General features: G+C 46.0%; 1 non-coding gene across 1 annotated transcript; it reads left to right on the plus strand.

The window, feature by feature from the left end:
* Positions 1–13840: 13840 nt before the first annotated feature.
* trnam-cau (transfer RNA methionine (anticodon CAU)) lies at positions 13841–13913 on the plus strand. Its single transcript has one exon. It is a non-coding gene; the product is annotated as a tRNA-Met (tRNA).
* Positions 13914–14435: the final 522 nt, after the last annotated feature.

Consider the following 14435-nt stretch of genomic DNA (forward strand, 5'->3'; position numbering starts at 1 on the left):
TTATTCGTGATCACTGTTATGAAATATTATTTCATTATGTGTGCATCTGACGCCGCTTCAGATGTCTGGCTACTGAACTGAGTTTTCTGCTGACTCTTTCACATCTCCTCCTCTGCTTCACTGTGGATGAATTCACTGACTTTCACTGGACTTCACTGTAAAATGAAATGTTTTGATGTTTTGTTGTCTCAATGTGCACCGCATCGATTGGAAGCAGGAGCCCTTCTATTTATCTGCAGATTATAAGTGTGATTCTGGCGTTTTGTTAATTGAACAATCCCGCCATCTGTCACTACTTTATAATTACAGGAGAAGGAATCCCAATTATTGTGAGATCTGTCTGGGAGAGGCATTCGATTCTGTTCATTCCATGATTTGTCGATGAAATGAACAGTGTAGGTGAATAGGTGGAGAATCGGATGATCTGTAGAAACATTGAACTATTCCACTGAGGCTTCACTATTTAAACAAACTGACACTGAGAATAGGATCGGTGGAACACGGGGCTGGTGAACAGAATGCAGACACAGGATGAAAGTATTTAATCGGACATGAAAATGGACTTGAGAAAGAGAGTAGAGTGAGTGATAGAGAGGGCGACTGAGAGGGAAAGCGAGAGGCTGTGGTGTGAATAATTCATCAGAATGAACTGCTGAAACGTTCAGTACAATTAAAGATAGAAAATGTGACTTATGATATGGTCAGATTGGGTGAGTTGTTATTGTGGGACTCGCTCCACATGTTTATATCCCTGTCAGGTCCTCAGTCTGTTTTTGTGAATGTTCTTTGTTTTCCAACGTAACACGAAACTTAATGAAAATTTACTTCAAGAATAGAATCAGTAATTTCTTGATCGAAAGGAATTATTCAGATACTGTACTTTTAAAGCTCGGCTGAATTCAATAAACAACGAGGTTTATTTAATTAATACAGAACAATTTAATTTTAATTGAATGTACAAAGTAAATTTAATGAACATATTTTAAACGCAACACAGGTTCCCTGAAATCAATAACCACAGAAATGAACAGTTGAATGTATTAGTTGGATTGTGTTTGTGGGACCTATAGATTAGATTTCCTCTAATACTCTGCTGCAGTCTCTCCCTGTGAATCCCAGCCTCTCCTCCCACTGCAATGAATCCTCTGTCTCCTCATCCGTTCCTTCAGTTTGTCCACTTTCCAAAATCTTCTGCTCCTGACTCCCCTCCAGCTCCGACATATTCTTTTCCTTGTCTCCCTCCCAATCTCACTCAATGGCTCGGACTCCAGCTGCCTTTCCCGTTCAGTGCCAGCCCCTGTCGGCTCTCTTAACCCAGAGCAACAAAGAGGCTGCACGTCCCCCTGTCCCCTCACCTTCCCGACACTTCCCTGTCTTTCCCATCAGTCTGGGACCCAAATCCTGCTTTAATCCGCTGGATTCCCATTGTGTGAAACGTCTTCTCATTTCCGCACCGGCACTGCGCCCTCACTCACCCCTCCCAGTGGATCCGGTGCTCACTTTATTCACTTTCTGTATCCATCTCCAAATTCATTATTGATCGTTGTGTTTAAAAACATCTCTCTGCCCGAAAGCGCTGCCCGGGTCAATCAATCACTTCCCACCCATCGATGCTGCAACAAAGCTGGAAATTTCACCCCAGATCCTCTCAAACTGCTGCTTTGTCTCCAGGCCTGATCAGTAATTTTTCTGCTTCCTTTTCTCTCTCTTACAGTTAACTTGGTGGCGATTGTGATCCTGTCCCGAGGAAAGTGCGGTCTCTCCAAATGTATCAGTCGCTACCTGGTGGGAATGGCAATGGCCGATCTCATGGTCGTTATCGCGGATCCGATATTGAGAGAGATTCCTTGGATGTATCGCCCATTTTCATTCCTGGACATTACTCCCGTGTGTAGTTTTATTACCTTCTTGGGTTCTGCAGCCACGAATGTTTCTGTCTGGTTCACAGTCGCTTTCACCTTTGATCGATTTGTGGCCATTTGTTGTGAGAAGCTGAAAACTAAATATTGCACCGAGAAAACAGCGATAGTGGTTCTGGGGACAGTGAGTGTGCTGGGCTGTTTGGTGAATGTCCCCTGGTACTTTACAAATGAACCTGGCTTTATAATTGATAATGTTCCCTGGTTTTGTGAGACTAAATTGATCTTCCGTACTTCCCCCGCATGGGCCGCATTTGAGATGTTTCACCTCATTTTAACCCCTTGTGTCCCTTTCTGTCTGATTTTGCTGCTCAATGTTCTGACGGTCAGGCGTATTTTAGTGTCCAGTCGAGTCCGCAGGGGACTCCGGGGCCGCAGCAATGGAGAGAATCAGAGTGATCCAGAGATGGAGAACCGAAAGAAATCCATCATTTTACTCTTCAGTATATCGGGCAGTTTTATACTGTTGTGGCTGACACAGGTTGAATTTTACATTTATGTGCGAATTGCAGACATTCGGTCTTATTATTCCTACACTGACCCTATTTATCTCACAGAACACGCAGCAAAGATGCTGCAGCTTCTCAGTTCCTGCACAAACACGTGTATTTATGTCCTGACCCAGACTAAATTCAGAGAGGAGCTTAAGAACGCAGCGAAATATCCATTCAATCTAATTGTTAAATTAGTGAAATCATAGAAAGAGCTGAAGGGTTTCAAGCACTAGAATTAAATCGCATTTCATTCTCCATCCCGTACACTTCCCAGGGCATGGAAAGTACATTTTATATTAGCAGCACAGAGTCCTGAAATGATCTTACATCTGATTCTGATATATTTTATTGACAATCTTTCCTATTGAGGCAGGATTTACTCTGCAGACGATACATGAATTGTTGCTCGAAATGGCGGCTCTAAAGAGCTCAGCTGGACCTCAACCAATTGGCCACCGGGCAAAATTTGAAAAGCTGGTAATAAAAGTAGCTGCTGTGGGCCTGATCAGAATGGATGCAGTCCACATAAATGGAAAAGGAGAGAGCGAGGGAGAGAGAGGGAGAGAGAGAGAGAAAGAATGACAGAGAGTTAGAGAAAGAGGGAGAAAGAGACAGAGGTGTGGGAGAGAAATAGAGGGAGAGGGAGAGCGAGACAGGGGAGGGAGAGAGAGACACACAAACAGCGGGAGAGAGAAACAGAGAGAAGGGGAAAAAGAGAGAGATTTAGACGGATGGGGAGAGAATACAGGGACAAAAGAAATATAATGATTAAAAGCGCAGAAAAATATCAGACAGATTCACATAAAAGCGAGGGTGTGTGTGTGTGAGAGAGAGTGAGACAGAGAGAGAGAGAAACAAAGAGGGAGAAAGACAGAGCTACTCGGCAAAGGAGAGATATAAAGACAGTTTGTAAGAAAGGAGAGAAAAATAAAGAGAGAAAGAAAGAGTGAAAGAAATCATCGATATAATGAGAGAGAGCAAGCAGGCATGGATGGAACGACAGAGAGAGACTGACAAAAAGTTACAAAGTGATGGAAGTAGAAGTGGAAATAATAAGATAGAAAAACAGGCAGAAAATAAAAAGAGACAAACGATATAAACAGAGAACAGACACAATGAAAGACGGACAAACATATATAGTGACAGGAAGGTACAGACAGGAGTGAGAATAGAACACAGAAAGCATTAAATAACCAAACAAACTGTGTAATCAGCCTGGAGTGTGTGAGAGTGCTGACCAGCAGAACAGCAGCAGATGAAGCAGGTCAGACAGTTCATGTTTGTTCTGGGGTAACACTCTTGTGGATTAAATTTTGACATTTCTAAAGGTGATGCCTGAAGGTTGCACAATAAAGTCACTCAGTCTCGTGTACCTGACACTGACCATTACTGACTGCAGGAGTTTCCCAGCTGCTCTGTGTAGTGAAAGATCATCGGATAAACGAAAGCCTGAGAATAAATCGGCTTCAGCATGTCTGAAGGAAAAGGATTGTTAAAAGGTGGAAGTGTTGTTAAAATGATTGATAATGACACATTGGAAAAGATCACACAGCAGAGGATAGATCACCATAGCAACAAGAACGATTCCAGGAGGGCTCGAGGTGGTTTGAAAATGTACGGAATTAAATTGCTTATGTTGTGGACACTGAGAGAAAACAAGTGAAGTGTCAATCAATCATGGGTTTTATTTGTAGGAACCTTTTGTTGATAAGCCATCGTCCCAGAGATGTGATTCTCTGTTAAAATGGGTCTTTAAAAGCTGGGCAGAAGTTGAGTGGGGAGAGACACAGATCCACCACTCGGGCTCCAACCTCACCTTTCGCTTCCTGTCAGCACCACCTCACCTCGAATTTTCCTGACTGCTCGCTACCTCCCAGCTTGATGCCTCGATGCTGGTTTACCGATTGCCTGTGAAGCAAGTGACCTGGATACAAGAGAAAGCCACGCTACATGACAACATTATCCATCAAAATACCTGGAAACTTGCTCCAAGTTTGAGCCAACCACAAGGAAATAAATTTCGTTACGAACTTAACCTAAGATCGACATTGGATTTCCAAACGGTTACGTATTTTTGGAATTCAGAATGTGTTGTTTTATTGGTGTTAAAGCAATTTTAAGTCGGGCATAAACCCAAGGTGTTGTTTAAATTCTAATCTCAATTTTTCTAGTTTATTAATATTAATAAATTATTGTTTACTTCATAAAACCATAGTTTGTGCCTGAAGTTTCTTCAGGATAAAGAGTCCGTTATTTAAATATGAAACTAAACCTTGTGGAGATAAACAGTCATTGCCGCAAATTAAAGTGTAAAATCACTTTGCACCTTTTTGCTCCTCCATCTGTACCATGTGTAACTTTCCCAGTGAGCTGCTGGATTCTGTAATAAATCACAATGTACTCTTACCCCTTCTGCTGTGTTACTAAACTGCTCTGTTACTGTTACAAATACTGTTCTTGTTTCAGATTAAAGGAAAAATATGAATAATGGAGAAATTAACCAAATCCCAGATCAGAACGACATTCAGATTGAGTCCAATTTTACTCTGATTTATTTAGTAGAAGCTACAATTGCAAACTCTATTCAAAATGGCTCATTGGACCTTTCCTCTGAATGTCTGGTCTCTCCTTCTCTGTAAGAATTAATTCCAAATAACCAAATGTTAATCCTTTTTTGCAGAAGTTCACATTTTGGTCTTTATTTCCCTCACTGCACCGCTGTCTTTGTGTTAAACACCAGCTAGTGCCAGTCTCACTCAGTTTGTAACTTTAACTATAGTGCAACAATGATTTAACAGGAGCACCAAATGAACCCTCTCCTTGTCTCTCACCGTAACAAGCTGCTCCTCAGTGAGATGGATGCCTTATTAACGGCCATTATGTTTCAAGATCAGGACGGCCATTTTGTTTATGCTTCGTTGCGGTCAATTTGTTCCTGATCACCATATTGCCCCCATTAAGTTCGCCACCTTGCGCCTCAGTTAAATGGCAGCCTTGCCCCTCAGTAAGATGTCCAGCTTGCCCCTCAGTACGATGGCTGCCTCACTGGTGTCCATTTTGTTTCAGTTTCATGGCATTAAAGTTGTTGTTCACAGATTCATGGTTTCATGGTGACTATGGCAGAAGAGGAGGCCATTCGGCCCACTGTGCGTGTGCCGACTCTTCAAAAGGGCTGTCGAATTTGTCCAATTTCCCCCTCTGCTCTTTCCCCACATGCTTTATGGAGGCTTTATAATAGTAGTTGTATAATCGAAATACATGTGTATGTATAGATGCAAATTGATGTTGTAGCAGTTGCTGTAATATATAAATACAAGTTGTTGTTGTCGATAAAGATTGTCTCTCAATCTTTTACTCTTTAGATTCTTCTCCTTTATAAACTGGGCTTTGTTTCTGTGTCAATGAATGTTGCTGAGAGATTGTCCCTGTAACTGAGTGAGGGATCATGCTGTTTATTAGCTTTCTAAAAAAACTTTTTTGCTTTCGCTGTTTTAAACGTCATGAATTTGTTGGAACTCTTTGGCTTATTGGAAAAATCAACAAACTGTAAGTTGCCCACAAACTGCAGGCTTTTTGTCCACTGCTAATTAAAGTAAGAGAAAAGAGCAAAGGCAAAGTTCGTTCACCTTTGCAAACTACAACAAAACGGGTGAAGCAGCAAAAAATGCCCGGGCTTTTTTCGGCTGCTCCAGGAACAGAAGATCAAATGAGCACAGGGGTAATTTGGACCCTGCAGCAAACACTAACCAGGACAGACAGACAGACCAGCACCTTTCAGGGGACGGTTGGGGGATGGTGAGTGAGGGAATGAGTGGTGAAGCAGGAGAGAACACGCAGCAAACTTGTATTAGAGAGAGAGAGAAGCAACTTGTGCTCTTCACTCTGCCCTGAGTGTCTTTCTCTCTCTCTCTCTCTCTCTCTCCCAGCTTTTCTCTCTTTTCTTTAGATTCTCTGCTTTGTAACTGGGGATTTTGTTTGTCAGTGGTGTTTGCTGAGAGATTGCCTGCCTGTGTAATGGGATGAGTGAATGACTGAGTGTGAATATGTGTGAGTGAGTGAGTGTGGGGGAGCTCTGGGCTCTTGCTGTGCCTTTTTAATCACTTGCTTTGTTTACAATCAATAACTTTTCACAATCTCTCTCTCCAGAGGAATTTGTTTGTGGAAATGCTGTAACATAAAGATGTGGAATGAGAATGTTTTGGAGGAGGAGTATTCCTTGTACAAGAACCCTATCACCGTTATCGCTGATGTTTCTAAAGGTTCAATCCTTGGCTCCCTCCTCTTCCTCATCCACATGCTGCCCCTTGGTGACACAGTCCGCAGACATGGACCAGCTTTCAGATGGGCGCTGACCAAACCACCGCCTCGCTTGACTCTTCCAATCTCTTTGTGTTGTCAGACCCACATTCTGTTTTAGATGAGCCACAATTCCCTCCAGTTAAAAATTGCGCAGTCATGACCTTTGCCCCCAAAATCTCCACATCCTGGCCACAGAATCCATCCCCACCGCTGTTTTTTTGATTGGTGAGTTGCTCACCAATCACCAAAGCCCTTTCTGACCTGCACTTGATCCCAGTATCCTTAGCCTGTAGTTTATTTTTATTCTTTCTTACACTTCAATCAATCAGGGCCTCACCCCTCCCTATCTCTGTAACCTCCTCCATTCTGACACCCCCTCCCAAACACTTTGCTCCTCCACCTGTGGTCGCTTGTGTATCCGTAGTCCATTTGCCCTACTTTTGACAGCCGTGCCTTCAGCCATATCCACGTTCCAGAAAGCACAACCTGAGCCCCTCCATCTCCCTCTCCCACTTTGAGGTTTCAGACGTGGCTCAATGATAGCAGTCTCGCCTCTGAGTGAGAAGGTTGTGAATTCAAGTCTAACTCCAGAGACTGAACACATAATCCGGGCAGATAACACAGTGCAATTCTGAGGGAGCTCTGTACTGTCGGAGGGTCAGTACTGAGGGAGTGCTGCACTGTCGGAGGGGCAGTACTGATGGAGTGCTGGACTGAGGGAACACAGTACCGATGGAGGATCAGTAATGAGGGAGCGCAGTACTGTCGGAGGCTCAGTACTGAGTGAGTGTTGCACTGTTGCAGGGTCAGTACAAAGGGAGGGCTGCATTGTCGGAGGGGCTGTATGGACGGAGTGCTGCACTGTCAGAGTGGCAGTACTGCAGGAGTGCGACTGTCATAGGGTCAGTAGTGAGGGAGTGCTGCACTGCCGCAGGGGCAGTACTTAGGCAACGCTGCACTGTCAGAGGGTCAGTGCTGAGGGAGCACTGCACTGTCCGAGGATCAGTACGCAAGGATCGCTGAACTGTCGAAGGGGCAGGATTGAGGATGTGCTGCACTGTCGGACGGACAGTGCTGAGGGAGTGCTGCACTGTCGGTGGGGCAGTACTGAGGCAAAGCAGCACTGTCAGATGGTCAGTACTGAGGGAGCGCTGCACTGTCGAAGGGACAGTATCGAGGAAGTGCTTCACTGCCGGAGGGTCAGTAGTGAAGGAACGCTGTACTGTCGAAGGGGTAACATTGAGGAAGTGCTGCACTGTTGTGGATGCCGCCTTGCAGACGAGACGTTAAACCGAAGCCCCATCTGCCTTCCCAGGTAGATGTAAAAGATCCCACGGCATTATTCGAGAAAGTGCAAGCGAGTTCTCCCCGGTGTCATGGGCAATATTTATCCCTCAACGAACATCACTAAGACCGACTTTCTGGTCATTCATCTCATTGCAGTATGTGGGGCCTTGCTGTGTACAAATTGGCTGCAGCATTTACTACATTACCACAGTGACTACACTTCAAAATCAGAGAATCATAGAATGGTTACAGCCCAGGAGGAGGCCATTCGGCCTATCGAGCACGTGCTGGCTTTATGTAAGAGCAATCCAGCTAGTCCCAATCCCCCGCTCTACCCCGTGGCCCTGCAAATTTTTTCACTTCAAGTATTTCTCCAATTCCTTTTTGAAGGCCATGATTGAATCTGCTTCCACCAACCTTTCAGGCAGCGCATTCCAGATTATAAAAAATTGCTGCGTAAAAAAAGTTTTTCCTCATGTCGCCGTTTGTTATTTTGCCAATCACTGAAATGATTTTGAACGCTTTTATCAAATCACCTCTTAACCTTCTCTGCTCTAAGGAGAACAATCTCAGCTACTCCAGACTCTCCACGCAACTGAAGCCCCTCATCCCTGGTACCATTGTAGTAAATCTTTTCTACACCCTCTCTATCTACTTCACATCCTTCCTAAAGTGTGGTGCCCAGAATTGGACACAATACTCCAGTTGTGGTCGAACCAGTGTTTTATAAAGGTTCCACATAACTTCCTTGCTTTTATACTCCATGTCTGTATTTGTAAAGCCCTTGACGCCACATGCTTTTTTAACCGATTTCTCAAACTATCCTGCCACCTTCAAAGATTGGTGCACATATACCCCCAGCTCTCTGTGTTCCTGCAAACCCTTTAGAATTGTACCATTTAGTTTGTATTGCTTTTCCTCTTTCTTCCTGCCACAATCGATCACTTCACACTTCTCTGCGTTAAATTTCATCTGCCACGTGTCCGCCCATTCCACCAGCCTGTCTATGTCTTCTTGAAATCTATCACTGTCCTCATCACTGTTCACTACATTTCCTATTTTTGAGCCATCTGCAAATTTTGAAATTGTGCACTGTACACCAATTCTAATTCATTAATCTATACCAAGAAAAACAGTGGTCCCAGCACCGACCCCCGGGGAACACTTCCTCCAGTCAGAAAAACAGCCGCTCACTACTACTCTCTGTTTACTGTCACTTAGCCAATTTTAAATCGATGCTCCCACTGCACCTTTAATTCCATGGGCTTCAATTCTGCTGACAAGCCGATTATGTGGAACATTATAAAGCAACTTCTAAAAGTATATATACACATCAACTGCATTGCCCTCATCAACCCTCTGTTATCTCATCAAAAAACTCAATCAAGTTAGTTAAACACGATTTGCCTTTACAAATTCATGCTGGCTTTCCTTCATTAATCAACACTTGTCCAAGTGTCTGTTAATGTTTTCCCGGATTATCGTTTCTAAAAGCTTCCCCAACACCGAGGTTAAACTGACTGGCCTGTGGTTGCCGGGTTTATCCTTACACCCTTTTTAGAATAAGAGTGTAACATTTGCAATTCTCCGGACCTCGGGCACTACCCCCATATCTAAGGATGATTGGAAGATTATGGCCAGAACCTCTGAAATTTCCACCCTTACTTCCCTCAGCAATCTTGGATGCATCCCAGCCGGACCGGGTGACTTATTTATTTAAATACAGCCAGCCTTTCCAGTAGTTCCTCTATCAATTTTTAGCCTATCCAGTATCTCAACTACCTCCATTTTTCTGTGACTTGGCAGCATCTTCTTCCTTGGTAGCGACAGATGCAAGGAACTCATTTAATACCTCAGCTAGGATGCGGGGACATAGCCTAAAAATGAGAGCCAGGACTTGCAGGATTGAAGTTAAGAAATGCTTCTACGCACAAATGGTGGGTTAAGTTTGGAACGCTCTTCTGCAAATGGCAGTTGATGTTAGCTCAATCGAGAATTCTAAATCTGAGATTGATGGATTTCTGTGAACCAAGGGTATTACGGGATATGGGGCTAAGGCGGATATATGGAGTTAGGTCACAGGTCCACCCTGATCTGATCGAATGGTGGAAAAGGCTCGAGGGGCAAAATGCCACCGCCACTTGCTGCCTCCTGATATGTGCCAGCTTCTCCGGCAAGAAAGCGCCATGTGTGTCTGGGTGATGTTCCTATCATGTTTGAATAGCTGCCAGTGTATGTGGCCTGTGAGTTGTGGGTGGGCGGCTTGCAACAGTGGTAGTGGGTAAGGGTGAGAAGGTTGAGTACCGATGGAAATAGCTTGTTGGTATGTGGGTGATGGGGGGTGTCGTGCGTGGAGCAATGGGTGCAGCTATACATGTAGTTGGTAGGAGACGCCACTTGACAGTTGACCTCACTCATCTTGACCACTCATGTCAAAGCATTTAACTTCTTCCTGTACTGCATCCATGTTCATGATACTGTGCGCCTGGCATTGACCTCATCCCCTCGTGCCTCCCACTACCTTTTGAATGTATGTCTGGAGGATATCTTGCCCTCCGCTGATACAGGATGTCCCTCCTTCAGTCCACCTCTTGCACCAAGGCCTCTGGTGAATCAGCAGAGAACTTTGGTGCACGGACTCTCAGACCGGCGGATTGGTGAGGTCTAGCATGCAGATTTGGAGGATGTGGGATTTAGTGGTGCACAACCTTTATTCAACATTTTAAATTAACTCATCAGTATGTAAAAATAGGGATGGGACCTGCATCTGTGCTTTCCGTGTGCGATGTCTGATCTCTGTTCAGACTCTGTGCAGATATATTCGGCATAAGCTGCACAGAGAGACGTCTGGTGATCAGCAGCCTGAAGGAGGAAGAGGGCTCGGTGCCATCTTCACAGACCAACATGCTGAGGATCAGCAAGTCCTTTTATGCCGGGCTGTATGACGCGAAGCCCAGAGACAACACGGCCTCCCAATCCTTCCTGTCCTCTCTCTCTTGGAGGAGAGCGAGCGGGAGAGCCTGGATTGGTCACTGACCTTGGACGAGCTGACAAAGGCCGTTTGGTCCTTCGAGAAGAGTAGATCTCCCAGGAGCGAAGGTTTACCCGTTGACTTGTACTCGGCTCTGAGGAACTTGATAGACCCAGACCTGCTGGAAGTGTACAGCGGTACGCTTCTGGCAGGCAGCATGTCAGAATCCATGTGGAAAGGCATCATCGCCCTCATCTACAAGCGGAAGGGAGAGGGGAAAGAAATCAGAAATTGGCGAACCATTTCCTTGCTAAATGCTGACTACAAGATTCTGTCGAAGGCCATCGCCGACAGGCTCGAATCTGTTCTGGAGCTGGTGATCCACCCAGATCAGACCTGCACTGTACCCGGCAGGAAGATCTCTGACAGCCTTGCGCTGCTCAGGGAAACGATCGCCTACGTGCAGGGCAGAGGGGTGAACACCTGCCTCATCACCCTGGACCAGGAGAAGGCCTTCGACAGAATATCCCACGCATACATGATTAACGTGCTATCCAAAATGGGGTTTGGGGAGGGAATCAGCGATTGGATCCGACTGCTCTACATGGACATCCATTGCACAGTCCTAATCAATGGGCGGGAGTCGGAGAGTTTTCCGATCAGATCTGGAGTCAGACTGGGTTGTCCTCTCTCTCCGGTCTTGTTTATGTGTTGTGTCGAGCTGTTTGCTGCGTCCATCAGAAAGGAAACAGTAATCAGGTAGGGTGACGATCCCAGGCAACGGAGGCTCTCAGGTTAAGGCCTCCCTGTACATGGATGATGTCACCGTCTTTTGATCCGATCAGCAGTCGATCCACAGACTGATGGACATCTGCGATCGTATCGAGCTGGCCTCGGGGTCCAGAGTGAACTGCAGTAAGAGTGAGGCCATGTTCTGTGGCAGGTGGGAGACCCGATCCTTTGTTCCTTTCACCGTCACGTCCGACTACCTGATGGTGTTGGGGATCGGGTTCGGGGGCCCCAGGACTCCACCAATAAATGGGAAGAGCGCGTCGCCATGGCCAAACAGAAGCTTGGTATGGTGGGAGGGGGCGCTCCCTCTCCATAACCAACAGGAGCCAGGTGATAAAGTGTGAGGTTCTCGGGGTCTTGTTGTACGTGGCCCAGGTCTGGCCCATTCACCACAGCTCCGTCACCACAGTCACCCGAGCTTTCATCCACTTTGTCTGGAGGTCCGATGTAGAATGCGTCCACAGGGACACCATGTACAATACACTGAGAAAACTGTGTGTGGCCAACCGAGCAGAACAGGAGGTCCCGTTCAGCTGGACTGTCCCCCACCACCTGTCCCAGGTGTAGAAGTTCCTGAGTTGGAACCACATCGACCACATGACCGTCAGACATTGTAACGTTCAGGGGGCTCTGCAGGAAAAGGAAAGGGTGGATCCGATCGACCAGTTCCCCGACCAGATGGTTGATGCCATTTGGCAGAACGTCTGGTCGCCAGAACTGACCAACAGGCACCAGGATGTGGCCTGGATGATGGTGAGAAGGGCCCTCCCAGTGCGGTCCTTCCAACACACATGGAATCTCAGCATCACCTCGAGCTGCCTTCAAGGCTGCGGGAATGGGACCGTCGTCTGTTTCCTGGTGGACTGGACCTTCATGCAGAATGTGTGGGGAGAGATGCGTTGGTATCTGTCCCAGTTCATCCCCAACACCTCCGTAACACAGGACGCTGTGTTCTCTGGACTGTTCCCCGGGAGGCACACCAAGACATATATCAACTGCTGCTGGAAGACCATCAACTCGGTGAAGGAGGCCCTTTGGTCCGCCCGAACCTGCTGGTCTTCCAGCTGAAGGAGCTGTCCACGACCGAGTGTTGCCGACTGGCACACTCCAAGGTCCAGGAGAACGTGCTGCGGGACCCACTGAGGCGCGTTGCGACCTACGCAAGGGCCCTATGGGAAAGAGCACCGTGTAAAGCCATCCTACCTTTTATTATACAGAATGTACTCTGACACATGTACTGTGTTTTGTATTGAAATAATGGGATCATAGTGTGTACGATTTGTTTTGTATTGTTTTGAATTGAAATTGTGAACTTCAACCCTGAACTGTATGTATCATTAAATATTATGAAATAAAGTATATTTTGAAAATAAAATTCGCGCTCAACGGCACTCTTTTGAGCAGCGAGAGACCTGTCCGAAAGACTGACAGAAGTCTTTTTTGCCTGAAAGTGAGTCCGGTTTGACGTGTTGTTGCACAAAGGCGCTCCCTGCTGGTGAGCAGAGGCAAATGCTCGAGCAAAACAGCCGTGTTCGGACAGACACAGAAAGCTTTCAGGTTTGAGAAAGGACAAGTGCCAACATTTTGAGCAGTAAGCAGTCTGTAACGTTAAGAAAGCGGCCTTGAGCTCAAGACTGCTTACTCCAAAAGCACGTTCATTATTTTGAGCCAGAATTAAACCAACGATTTAAGAGTGATTGTGCTTTCAAGTTTGAATCTCTCCAAGTTTTCCACACTACCAGCTGAGCTATCGAAGGGAAGCAGCAAAGGTCTCTCTCTTTGGTGATTGTTCACCGTGCGCCTTTTGACACTCCCGGACTCGTGGAGTCGCGTGGGCATGACCGAGACTGACTCGGTACCTGCTCATACCGCAGCGCTGTGAGCGTGTGAGCTCCGACTTACTCGACACACCTTTGGCCAGTCGAGCAATGGGGAACGTGTCTGACCAAAATTCAGAACATTGTTGGTTCGATTTCCACCTGGATGGAGAGTTTTTGCAAACTGCCGATTAGTTCATGATTTTACACCTTGCAAACTGTCCTACTTGATAGAGCTGCCTGGAGATTTATACATCAAGTGCCTTCTTAGCGCAGTTGGCAGCGCGTCAGTCTCATAATCTGAAGGTCCTGAGTTCAATCCTCAGAGAAGGCATCATTAAGCTTTTTTTTTCAATCTTTGCAGAAGACCAAAATCATGAATTTTTGCTTCCTGCAGCACACCAAAAGATTTGCTGCACCTTGACCTCTCTGTACCGTAGCACGCAGTGAAGCTTAAGAAGTACATGGACCATGGGCTCGCTGAAAACTGACGCCACTTTTGTTTCTGGACAATTGACCCAAGTCAAAAGGTGAGTGGAGAATGCAAGAATCTATCTTGCTATCTCTCACCTGCTCAGCGAGCATTCGACTTGAATCATAGAAACATTCCAGCACGGAAGGAGGCCATTCGGCCCATCGAGACCACACCAGCTCTGTGCAAGAGCAATCCAGCTGGTCCCACTCCACCGCCCCATCGTTTTTCCTGATGTCATCTATGGTGCTTTTGCCAATCATGTTACATCTATGCCCTCTGCTCCTTCACCCTTCTGCAAATAGGAACGATTTCTCTCTATACACTCTGTCTAATCCCTTCATGGTTTTGACAATCTCTATCAAATCTCCAGCTTCTCCAGTC

Source organism: Heptranchias perlo, unplaced genomic scaffold (genome assembly GCF_035084215.1).
Source record: "Heptranchias perlo isolate sHepPer1 unplaced genomic scaffold, sHepPer1.hap1 HAP1_SCAFFOLD_50, whole genome shotgun sequence".
In the NCBI taxonomy this organism is placed as follows: domain Eukaryota; kingdom Metazoa; phylum Chordata; class Chondrichthyes; order Hexanchiformes; family Hexanchidae; genus Heptranchias; species Heptranchias perlo.